The 13682-nt window shown below is 37.1% G+C and overlaps 1 pseudogene; it reads right to left on the bottom strand.

Moving 5' to 3' along the window:
* Window positions 1–13682, bottom strand: part of LOC131801056 (uncharacterized) — a 162895-nt pseudogene that overhangs the window by 54687 nt on the left and 94526 nt on the right.

Here is a 13682-nt window from a genome sequence, read left to right on the forward strand (position 1 = left end):
TCGTAACCATTCTTGTGTGGCGCGTGCTGAGTGCAATGGTGCTGAGTCCTGTTGGAAATGTTTGCGTGCCCAAGGATTTAATATACCCTCCAGAATATTTTACCGATATTATTCGGCATTTATTCTCATGCCACGGTCGATTAATACGAGAGAAGGGCGACTATCGGCTGTTAAGGCAGCCCACACCATCACCATGGCCGGCGCTTGAGTTCTGGTGGCCAACCGAAGGTGCACATTTTTAGTTGACCTCTTTGGCAACTAAACACGATCATTTTGTTTGTTTACAAACTTTTGGACAACGAATATTTTCTCATCGGAGGCGCAGAAACCCAAATTCGGCAGTTCACCACTTTCTGCCAAGCGAAACCGTTCCGGTGAATAATGTCTCCATAATCATCAAAATACCAAATATCAGGAGGTTTCGTTACATGGGAGCTATATGTGGACCTGCATAAGCCATTTTTTTGTAATGGACTGTAGTACCCATTACGAACTTTAAATATGAAGTTTGAAACATTTCCGGTCCATAATGTCCGTAATAGCATACAAATACCGAATATTGGAATGTACCATTATATAGGTGCTATGCGAAGACGTGGACCTATATATAAAATTCTTTTCCATGGTGTAAATTCTCAGAAGAAACTCATTGTGTGGATTTTCAGACAATAAAAATGCCAAATATCGGGAGGTATTTTTATATGGAGGATATATGATATCGTGGACCTATATAGATAAAACTCTTTCAGGGGGTAAAGTACTCCTAAAAATTCCTTATGTAGAAGATCTGTTAATTCCATTGAAAAATGTGGTTAAAATTTATCAAAATATCGAATATGGGGGGATACCGTAGGGACTAAACGATATCGTGGACCGATATAGCCCATCTTCGAACTTAACCTGCCTGCAGACAAAAGACTGGATTGTGCAAATTTTTAGCTTCCTATCTTAATTCGTTTTGACTTTAGCGTGATTACAACAAACGGACAAACTGACAGGGCTAAATCGTTTTAGAATTTTACGCTGATCAAGAATATATACAACTTTGTTGGTTCTGAAATTCTCATTTCGATGGATTACAAACGGAATGACGAACTTAATATGCCCTTCATACCATGTGTAGTGGATGATATAAAAAAAAGCAATACAATAATAATATTGCACATATTGGGAATATTTGGACCGATATGGAATTTTGAGGTAAGTTTTCTGTTTCCCTCCACCATAGTATGGAGGGTATATTATGTTTGTCATTCCGTTTATAACACCTCGAAATATACATTTTAGACCCCACAAAGTATATATATTCTTAATCAGTATAAAATTCTATGTCGATTTAGCAATATCCGTCCGTCTGTCCGTCTGTGGAAATCACTCTAGCTTCCGAACGAAATGAAGTAGGTTGATAAAATTTTTCTCAAATGTGTATTATGTCTGCCGGACTTTTGGTATTGAAAATGGGCCATGTAAGTCCACGTCTTCGTATAGCCTCCATATAACGGTATCTCTCTATTTTCGGTATTTTGGTGATTTAAGAGATATTATTCACCGGAATTGTTTCTTATTTGGTATTTGAAGTTCTTAATGAATGCTACAGCCTATGACAGAAAATTGTCTGTGCAGGTCCACGTTTTATAACCCCCATGGCACCTCCCTATATTCGGTATTTTGATGATTTTTGCTACATTATAAAGATATTTTTTCAAGTTTCGCATTTGAATATTGTAATACCTTATGACAAAAGTTGCCTATGCAGGTCCACGTCGTCGTATAGACCCTAATATGACGGCTACATTCGGTATTTTTAAGATCTTAACAGAATTTTTAACGGATTTTTTTTTTTTTTTTTTGAAAATTGCCAAATGTGTATTAAATGGTGAAGAGTATTCAAAGTTCGGCCAAGCTGAACTTACAGCTTTTTTACATTTTCTTCTAAAATATCACTGTTTTCACACTTCGCCTGTGGATATATATTTTAATCCAGACTAAACAAAGAAATTGAAGTGACTGAATTTAAAAGAGAAGATATTATTTTCTTTTTTATCCAAATTTTATTCTATTAATATCCTTCATTACGTTATAAGGTGTCTTGACGCCGCTCATTTCCCATTTAAATTCCAAATAACTATTCAAGTTAAAAAATATTTCCTACATACCACCACATCAACAATGGAATGGCGATTATGATAATGTGTGTGAATTGACAACTACATACGCACGAGCACATTCGTATTGTTGCCACAGCAAAGTTATTTGAATTTATTTATAATTTTTTATTTCGATTTTGCACAGTTTTATTATTTCAATTCTTAATCGCCTTCCGTTTATTGCCTTAGCGATTTAAGCGCGTACAATATAAATATTCCAATACTAATTTAATGCGAGCGCTCTCCACGTTTTGTTTTTCCGGCGAACAAAAAGAGAAATCCCATTAACACTTTGCAAACCACTTAACGGTAGAAACTAAATTTGTTTTGAACATTCAATTTTTACGAACATCATTTGCATACATATCCATCCACCACCCACCCCCCCGTACACAAATAGAAACAACCCGTGCCAAACGTTTTCGAATCCACTGCTTGAATGTTGTTTCATGTTAATGCCACACACACACACGCACACATACGTACAGAGGATAACACTCGCTCACTCACTCTCTTACTCAATAACACGATTAGAGCATGAAACGTACTCGAATTGGGTTTAGCAGTAGTATTAGCAATTTTCAACATGTTTTCGTTTCAATCTAATAAATTTTGGAGGAAAACCAGTGCCGGCATAAGTGTGTGTGTGCGAGTGGGTAGGTGTGTGCATGTGTGGCAATTGATACATATGCCGCAGCATAATTGGTGATGGCATGTTGTAAAGTCAGACGACATACATATTTGACATCGTGAGTTTAAAAGAGGGAAATCCAGTTATTGTAAGGATGGATTCAGGTATTATTTGTTAGATTCTATTAGAGAGTCTGAAGTTATAGTGCGACTAAAATTCTCACACATCTAGACCAAATACTGCGACATAGGATATGCTGCAAAATTTATCGTTTAAACCCTTAAATTTTTTTGTTCTCCATTCTACGATGGGAGGCTTCACTCGAATACAAGTATTTTAAAACTTTTGGATAACCCTACATAGTGGTATTTTTTTTTTTCAATATATTTAAGGTATCGGCCACAACTTCCAATCGATATAGTTATAATTAGACACCCTGAGTTCTCCTCGAATAAAAAATCTCTTATCTAAAAATTGTCATTAAAGGTCATCGGTTTGGTATAAGCTCCATTTCGCGTTACCAGTTGATTTTAGTTGGGTTAAACATGATATTTTGGCCCAGGACAGCTCAGCTCATTATATTTTTTACAAGTACAAAACATTTTGGTGAGAATTTTTCAGATTTTCCAGTTATTCGTGATGGAATTCAAGCGTGATAGCGTCATTTCTTTATATTTGGCTGGAAAACAATAAGTGGCTGTCATTAGAGCACTCCAGCATTTAAATGTGAACAAATCAGCAGAAATGGTTCAAAAAGTAAAGAAGCGACTTGATCGAAACCCGCGTCACAGAGGCCGAAAAATGGTTCGTGAGCTGAACATATCGCAATATTCCATTCGTCAAATATTGAAAAATGAGCTCGGGGTAAAGCCATTGAAATTCCAAAAAGTGCAAGAACTTACACCGCAACAGACAGAAAATAGACTCAAAAGAGCTAAAGAGTTGATTCGCTTGGCCGATAGTGGTGAACTGCCGAATTTGGTTTTCTTTAAAATATCTAATATAGGAAGGTGCCGATATATGGGGGGATACACGATATTGTGGATCTATAAAGACAAATCTATGTCTGCGTGTAAAGTACTCACAAGGAACACCGTGTGTGGATTTTCAGACAATACGATTGGAAAGGTGGCTAAAATCATCAAAATACGGAATATAGGGGAGTACCGTTATATGGGGGATATACGATATTGTGGACCTATATAGACAATTCCGTTTCAGGGGTAAAGTGCTCACAAAGAACTCCGTGTGTGGATTTTCAGACAATACGATTGGAAAATGTGGCTAAAATCATCAAAATACCGAATATCGCGGGGTATCGTTATATGGGAGCTATACGTTATCGTTAACCTATATAGAGAATTCTCTGTCGGGGGGTAAAGTGCTCACAAAGAACCTCTTGTGTACAAAGATCCCCTTGTGACCATTCTGTTGAAAGATATGGCTAAAAACATCAAAATACCGAATATCGGGGGGTACCGTTATATGGGGGATATACGATATGGTCTACCTATATAGACAATTCTTTTTGAGGAGGTAAAATGCCCACAAGGGACTCCTTTTGTGGAATTTCAGACAATTCCATTGAAAAATGTGGCAAAAATCATCAAAATACCGAATACCGTGGGGGTACCGTTATATGGGGGCTATACGATATTGTGGACCTATATAGATAATTCTCTGCCGAGGTATAAAGTATCCACAAGGAACTCCTTGTGTGGATTTTCCGACAATTCCGTTGAAAAATGTGGGTAAACTCATCAAAATACCGAATATCGGGGGTACCGTTATATGGGGGCTATACGATATCGTGGACCGATATAGCCCATCTTCGAACTTGACCTGCCTGCAGACAAAAGAGAGATCTGTGCAAAATGTTAGCTTCCTATCTTAATTCGTTTAGACTGTAGCGTGATTACAACAGACGGACAGACGGACGGACAGGGCTAAATCATCTTAGAATTTTACGCTGATCAAGAATATATATACTTTGTTGGGTCTAAAATGATTATTTCGATGAGTTACAAACGGAATGACGAACTTAATATACCCTCCATACCTTTTTTGGTGGAGGGTATAAAAAACAAAATTAAAATTATGGCGTTTGACTTTGTTGCAGTTGTTTTTTATCTCAACCTGTATAGCAATGTTATTTAGTTCTAGAGGAACCTCCGTCAAATTTGTTGAAAATCGATTCAGAGTTGGATATAGTTCCCAAATATTGGCTACTCCAAAGCCATGATACGCATTTAAATAGGATTCATAGTTGGTATGATCTACTTCGCATAGATTCCCAACATAGACTTTTTTGTGACGGAAGCTCTACCAAATATGCATACTGGTGTAGGGTGTCATATAGACGGCACCGCCCGACTTTTGACCTTTCCTTACTGGTTTTCCAATCAATTTGGTTAAAAACTTGTATTTAGGCTATTTTGGAGGTAGAGAACCATCTTACAGAAAAATGTTAACATAGGTACATATTTTGGTATGGTAACCACATAACTGCAAATCCAAGTCCACTTCCCAAGTAATATTCTCTGGATGGAGAAATTCTAAGTGCGGATAATCGTATTGGATAATAACAGAAAATTCTTTAAAGTTTGCAATGGGAACCCAAGACTCTTTCGGAATTTCCTACCCTCCAGACAATGACCTGAAAATTGTTTCAAAGTGTAACTTGCACAGCTGTGGTAAGGTCTCCTTCAAATTCCAGATTTTTTGGTGTTCTGTGTATATTGTGACAAAATTCGGTTCAAATTGGGATATAGTACCCATAAATCTCCCATTTTAAAATCACTCACAAATTTTTTAGTCGATCTCTGTCAAAATTTGGAAAAAATCTCTATTTGTGACTTACCGGAATTGTTTCAAATTTCGCATTTGAAGTTCGTAATTAATACTACAGCCTATGACAGAAAACTGTCTGTGCAGGTCCACGTCTTCGTATAGCGCCCATATAACGGTACCTCCCGATATTCGGTATTTTTCTAATTTTAGATACATTTTTTTAAGTTTCGCATTGGAATATTCTAATGGCTTATGGCAAAAGTTGTCTATGCAGGTCCATGTCGTCGTATGGACCCTAATATTACGGCTACATTCGGTATTTTTAAGGTTTTAACAGAATTTCTTAAGGATTTTATTATTTTAAAAATTGCCAAATTCGTTCCAAATGGTGGAGGCTATTGAAACATCGACCCGGTCGTACTTACAGCTTTTTTACTTGTTCAGATTCAATTCATGTATAAAAAATGTTGTATCCCTTTGCAATAGGTTGTACACCTGTCGTATGAAACCTCATTCCGTGTCATCCCTGCAACATAAACGCATAAAACACGTCAACATAAATTCATGTGTCAGTATGTGCGTGTGTGTGTGATTGTATTCGAAAATATTGAAACTGCCATTTTCTTGCATGTTCAGACCATTTGGTGTTTTGTCAGGAGATTGTGTCACTAATTTTGTTTTGAGTTGCCGCTTCTGCTGCTGCTGGAGTAGCTATTGCTGAGATTAAGCTATTTTCAATTTAAAACTTAATTTGCTATTTTGACAGAATGCCAGTAAAAATTTTTTGCTCCTTTAAGTGCCAGTGCCAGTGAGCGTTAGAGCGGTAGCGAGAGAAAGAGGCTGAGTTAAAAATTTCTTGGCACTTCTGTGCGGGATTCTGTCTGTTTAGCCGGTCGGTTCTGTAAAAATAGAGGTGCCGGCGGGGAATACCCTCACATTGCCACTTGCTAAGAAAATCCATTTAAAATTTTAGTCATCCTGTAAGCGTGTGTGTGCGTATGTGTGAGTGTGAATTTTTGTAAATTTAGGTTGTGTGTGTTCGGAAGTCTTTGTAATTGGATTTTGTGGCATTGTGCACGCGTTCATCCACAGCTCTCTTTTCACAATACCAGCAGTGTGCGTGTGTGTGTGTGTTTTAGCTGGTGTTTGCTAAGTAGGATCTACATCGGGGCTAATGTGTTTATGTGGGTGCCGTGTCATGACATTTGCACGAATTGCTGATGTAAAATACTCCACACAAGGTGTTGTCACAAAAATATGGAGGTTGGGAGTTGGTTGGATTGGATGTCGGCAATGTCGATTTCGCTTTTCGAACCCCCCAAAAAAAAGAGGCACCAGAAAAAAACATGCCATGAAATACTCACCTAATACCACCGCGACTGGTATCATAGTTTAGCAGACGTGTATTGTGCCGCCATGTTATGTACGATGTTGGCTGTGGTATTTTCGATATGACACACTGAAGTCCAATGGTACTGCCGGCTTTGTAATATTTCTCTGGTGTTGAGGAGCCACGTTCATCCAGTATTTCCACATGAGGAACTGTAAATATGCGAATAAATATACATTAGTGGGTAGTTCGGCTAGATGTAGTTGAGTGGAGTGGATGAGGGGAGAATTGACTGAATGAATGAAAGACTAGAACACATCCAATATTTCCACATGAGGAATTGTAAATAACCGTATAAAACATGGATTAGTGTTGGTGACAGTGTTTGTTGTCAGTGATTGTGTTACTGATTAAATGCATGACTGAATTGAACACTGAGAGAAAATTTAATATTTATTCAAAGAGAGATTGGCAAAGAGAGATTGGTAAAGAGAGAAGAGAGTCACATATGAAGAGCATTATTATTGATGTGACCCACATTAAAGGTGGAAAGTCTTCTTCTTTGGCAAAGGGTAAACAAATTTGCCAGCAATGACAAATAATTTTCAAAAAAAAAAAAAAAAAAAAACAAAAAACAAAAAAAAACTGTTAAAAAGTGTCAGTCGGTTTTGCTGAACGTATACCCTCAGCCAATATTCGATTAATTAAATATACAGGATGAGATAAAAAAACTGCAACAAAGTCAAACGCCATAATTTTTACAATTTTTTATTATATGAAAGCAAAAGATATCGGAAATAGCATCAAATTTAAGAATACGTTTAGATTTGTTCGAATTGGTCACCTTTGGCACGATTTATGACCTTCAACCGGCCAATGAAACCGTCACACGCTGCCCGAATGTTGCTCTGCGGTATCTTGGCCCATTCCCGGTGAAGTGCTTGCTTGAGGTGATCGACACTTTGGTATTTTTTAGTGCCAAACTTTCTTTCCAAAATACTCCAGACACAATAGTCCAACGGGTTGGTATCAAGAGATTTTGGTGGCCATTGTGCTTTGGAAATGAAGCGAGGAACCTAACTTTGCAACCATTCTTGGGTGGCGCGTGCTGGGTGCGATTGTGCCGAGTCTTGTTGGTCTGCTGCCAAAATGTTTGCGTGCCCAGGGCTTCAATACACCCTCCAGAATATTTTCGCGATAATATTCGGTATTTATTCTGATGCCACGGTCGATTAATACGAGCGGAGAGCGATCATCGGCTGTTATGGCGGCCCACACCATCACCATGGCCAGCGCTTGAGTGCTGGGGGTCAACCGGAGGTGCATATTTTTAGCTGACCTCTTTGACAAGTAAATATATTTTTTGTTTGCAAACTGCTGGACAGCGAATGTTTTCTCATCAGAGACGGAGAAAACTAAATTCGGCAGTTCACCACTTTCGGCCAAGCGAAGCAACTCTTTAGCTCTTTTGAATCTATTTTCTTTCTGTTGCGGTGTAAGTTCTTGCACTTTTGTGAATTTCAATGGCTTTACCCCGAGCTCATTTTTCAATATTTGCCGAATGAAATCTTGCGATATGTTTAGCTTACGAACCATTTTTCGGCCACTGCGACGCGGGTTTAGATTAAGTCGCTTCTTTACATTTCGAACAATTTCTGTTTTCTTCCGTCCACTTCCTTGAAGTCGGGCTACGATATCAGTACCAGTACGGTTACGAGCGATGGTATTAGACACAAAATATTTATTCACTTCTAAATGCTGGAATGCTCTAACGATAGCCACTTGTGATTTTCCAGTCAAATATATAGAAATCACACTATCACGCTTGAATTCCATCGCGAATAACTTTTTTCTGGAAAATTGTCTCCAAAATGCTTTTGTACGCTTGTAAACAATATAATGAACCGTCACTGGAATAATTTTAACAACTGTCGGATGAGTGGCTTAGAAATGACAGCAGTCTGAAGTTGGTTGCAGTCTTTTTATCTCATCTTGTGTAGTACTATCTAGTACTTTTCGTGCACTTGTGGTACCTATTTCTAAAACCAACTCTTTATTACGGACCTACTACAGGGATCGCAATACAAAATTTCTGCTTCTCCAAACCTACCGGTCCACCCAAAATTTAAATTGTACCAAATTTAGTACGTTTAAGTACGAATGTCCAAAACTACCTATCCAATCTTATTTCCAAATTTCAGGATACCAGCTCTATTGTTTGTTCAAAATTGTACCAAATTTAGTACCGTTTAGTACTTTTCGTGTACATGAGTACAAATTTCGAAAACTCCCTCCAAATCTAAATCCTACACTCGGCCAGTAATGTGAATTACAAATTTCAGGATTCCAGATCCATTCGATCCTTTAAATTCAAATTATAACCGTTTAGTACTTTTCGTATACCTGAGTACACACTTCCAAAACTACCTTCTTACTCTACTCCTTAACCTTGGTTCCCATTCCAAATGACTCACTGACTGACTGACTTCATCAACGCCCAAACGAAACGGCTGAAGCTAGAATATTAAAATTTTGGTTGAGGATCACTCTTGCTCCGAAGGGCTGGATTTTTGAGCATTCCAACTAGAACAGTACGAAAAGTATCAAAAGGTACTAAATATCGTTAGCGTTGTATTTGAGGAAGCATTAGAGCTAGAGCTCTTAGATTTAGAATCGTATTTGAAATTTAGGAAATGTGTACTACAAGTGCACGAAAAGTACTAAATCGTACTATATATGGTATAATTTGGTATTGGGCGAAGAGAGTCGCTGAGTCGCTGTGTAACCTGGACATATAGAAGTGGTACTACAATTGTACGAAAAGTACTAAATGGTACTATTAAAAATTCTGAAATTTAGCATTAAATTAATAACGGTATCTGTTTTGAGATTTAGGCTGAATGAAAAATTTGTCCCACATTTATACGAAAAGTATTAAATGGTGCTCATTTTGGATCACAGTTGGTGTCTAGGATGGTTTTGGTTTGTGTGGGCAATTTGGTATTGGGTAAATTGGGGACAGAACTGAAATTTGATATTGAGGCCATTTGCCAGTGGAATTATCCTCACGCCCTTCAACTTAAAAGGATTTTTAAAGTTACTTGCCCAGTGAAAAAAAAACAAGTGAAAACCGATTTTGCAGTTTTTCCCCATTCGACATCTTTAGTTATTCCTTAATTTATTCGGAAAAATCTCTCAAGACCAAAAAAAATTTTAAATTATCTCCTATTTTCTCAGTTATTTCTATCGTTTTCTAACTAAAACATATCTCTGCTAAACAAATAAACCTTTGCAATAAAAATTAAATCGTAAACCAAATACTTCAATTCACTAAATCCTTGGCTATTCGCCGTCACCGTATCGCCGCCATTGTGTACACTGCGATTGTCGAATTTTCTTTTGTTATTGTAACAAAACAAACAACAAATACATGTTTTAGCAAAAAGAGAAAAAAAGAACAATTTGACATTTGTAACAGCGTTCCGTTATTTTACTGAATTGAATTGAATGGTGTCAACAACGAATTGAACTTCATGTTCGGATAAATGTTCGGGATAAATAAATATACTCGTATATGTGCAAAAACATCACACAAAGGAATTGAATTTAATGAAAATTAATTAAAACAAGTGAGAACGGAAAACGACATTAATTGTGGAGTGTCCTAATTCTTTTTCACCATGGGGAAAAATTTGAATTAAATAAAACTTTGGAAATTTTTGAAATTAAAATTAGAGTTATCACAACATGTGTGCTATGTCAAAATATGGGCTAGTATTGACTACTTTGGGATGTTTGTTGTGTTCCGGTAAAATAAGTAAAAGAGAGAAATTTTATATTCGCTCTGAGAGAATTGCTTTACCCTAAACAGAGGTGAGCAATATCTTAATATGATATTGTTTAAGAGAAAACAACTTAAAAAGCATCAATCGGTTCTACAGTATTGGAAATTATGACCCTTTGTGGGTGAGGTACCAGAAGGGGTACGTAGATGTATATCATTTTCACAACAGATCTGGTATTAGGAAAAATGTTTGTATGTGTGAAATTTGAAGAGAGTTTGATGCTTATTTCGCTTCCTTTAAGCGGTTTGTTTTTCAAAATCTTGATCCCTATGTGGGGCAGGTAGCAAAAAAAAAAAAAAAAATGGTCCGATCTCTACCATCTTTATAACAGATCTTGTGTTGATGGAAATATTGAGATGTAGCAAGTCTGGAATGGAATCGGATGTTAATTTCGCTTTTTACGAGCTTCAAGGATATTTAAAAATTTGAACCTTCGTGGGGGAGGTATCAGAAGGAGTGGACCGATTTATCCCATCTTCACAACAGATCTTGTGTTAGTATAAATAATGGGATGTGTGAAATATAAGAAGAACCTGATGCGTAATTCGGTTCTTATGAACGTTTTGGTTATTCATATTCATATTCAGATGTGCCAAGTCTAAATCGAATCGGATTTTAATTTCGCGTTTTATGAGCTTTAGGGATATTAAAAATTTCGATCTTTTGGAGTGGACCAACATGTTCCATCTTAACACCAGACCTTGGGGAAATACAATTATTGGGATGTGCGAAATTTGAAGACAATCGGACATTACATTTTATAAGGGTTGTAATTATTTAAAATTTTGACCCTCCGTGGGGGAGGTACTTGATAGAGTGAACCGATATTGTCCATTTTCGCACCGGATCTAGCACTGACGCAAACATTAGAATTTGCAAAGTTGGAGCAAAATCGGACTATCGTTTCTCTTTCGGCACAGGAAATATATATTTTTTTAAAATTTCGACCATTTGTGGGGGAGGTACCAGAAGGAGTGGACCGAAATTGCCTATCTCCGAACTCGATCTAAGTTTGAAAAAAATATTACGATGTTCCTAGTTTGGACCAAATCGGATAATCCCTTCGAGAGTTATCGTGCACACCAGCCAGCCCGACAGTCGCACGGACGGACATCGCTACATCGACTCAAAATGTCCTGAAACGGATTTGGTCAAAAGAGACCTAGGGTCTAAAATCGTTATTTCGATGAGGCACGTTTTGGTCGTATCAAATGATACATACCCTCTCTAGCCATATGGCTGAGGGTATAAAAATCGAACACTGGCTGAGGACATACATCTGTCGGCCCTTAAGTGGCATTTTGATTTCTAAGGGGGGAGGAAAGTCCTTCGTAGAAATTTTCATTATAGGTCAATGTTTCGGTCTCTTTCAATGTTTCGTCCCTATGAAGGTACCTCCTGATTTTACCTATTTCGAGTGTATTGACCACATTTTCCAATGCGATTTGTCTAAAATTTTTATTTAGGCTTTTTTACAGAAAAACCATTTACAGACATTTTTCATAACCGGGGAGTATAGTTGTGTCCACGTTTTGTCTGGGAGTTGAGAAATTCTAAGCGGAGGTAATCGTGTTACGTAATTACAACAATTCGCTTAATAGGGTTTGAATTCTCTGGCAAAATGTTCATATAGATGTAGCTCCTCCTCGACGCAGGTTTGGGGTTTACATTTTAAAAATTGTTAAAAAAAATTTGTAGAACTTCAATTGTATAGATTGAGACTAGTACGAAAAGCCCTTTCTTTCATTTATTGGACTAAGTATTTTTCAAAAATTTGACCGATTTTGGGTGAGGTAACAAGTAACAAGGAGGCGTAAACCAATATACCCCATTGTAGATTTTCATCTCATTTCGTTAGAAATTATCAAACTGTTTGGGAAAATCTGGGATCATTTCATACTGACTTGATATAATACTAAATGGATGTGCGAAGTTTGATGAAAATCAGTGACTATTTACTAATTACTAATTTCTAATTCAATTCCCTAACTGCAATGAATATTGTACCTAATACAAATACATATATTTTTATACCCTCCACCATAATATGAAGGCCATATTAAGTTTGTCATCCCATTTGTATTAAGTTTGTCATCCCATTGTCTGTGCAGGTCCACATTTAGGTATAGCCTCCATTGAACGGCACCTCCCGATATTCGGTATATTGATGATTTTAGCGACATTATTTACCGGAATTGTTTCAAATTCGGTATTTGAAGTTCGTAATGAATACTACAGCCTATTACAGAAAATTGTCTATACAGGTCCAGGTCTTTGTATAGCCCCCATAGAACGGTACCTCTTGATATTCCATATATTGATGATTTTAGCGACATTATTAATCGGAATTGTTTCAAATTTAGTATTTGAAGTTCGTAATGAATACTACAGCCTACGGTAGAAAATTATCTGTGCAGGTCCACATCTTCATATAACCCCCATATAACGGTACCTCCCGATATTCTGTACTTTGTTGATTTTTGTGGCATTATTCATCGAAATTGTTTCAAATTTGGTATTTCACGATCGTAATGGATACTGCAGCCTAAGGCAGAAAATTGTCTGTGTAGGTCCACATTTTGGTATAGCCCACATATAATAGTACCTCCCTGTATTGATCCGTCTGTCTGTCTGTTGTAATCACGCTATCTTTCGAACGAATTGAGAAGAGGCTAGAATTTTGCACACATGTTTATTTTTGCAGTAGGCAGTTTAAGTTAATAAATGGGACATGTAGGTCAACGTTTTCATATAGCCCTCATATAACGGCACCTCCCGATATGATTATGATTTTATGATTTTATCGACATTATTCATCGGAATGGTTTCAAATTTGGTATTTGAAGTTCGTAATAGATTTTACAGCCTATGCCAGAAAATTTCCTGTTCAGGTCCATGTCCTCGTATAGCCCTCATATAAAGGTACCTCTCAATATTTG

Source organism: Musca domestica, unplaced genomic scaffold (genome assembly GCF_030504385.1).
Source record: "Musca domestica strain aabys unplaced genomic scaffold, Musca_domestica.polishedcontigs.V.1.1 14, whole genome shotgun sequence".
NCBI lineage: Eukaryota > Metazoa > Arthropoda > Insecta > Diptera > Muscidae > Musca > Musca domestica.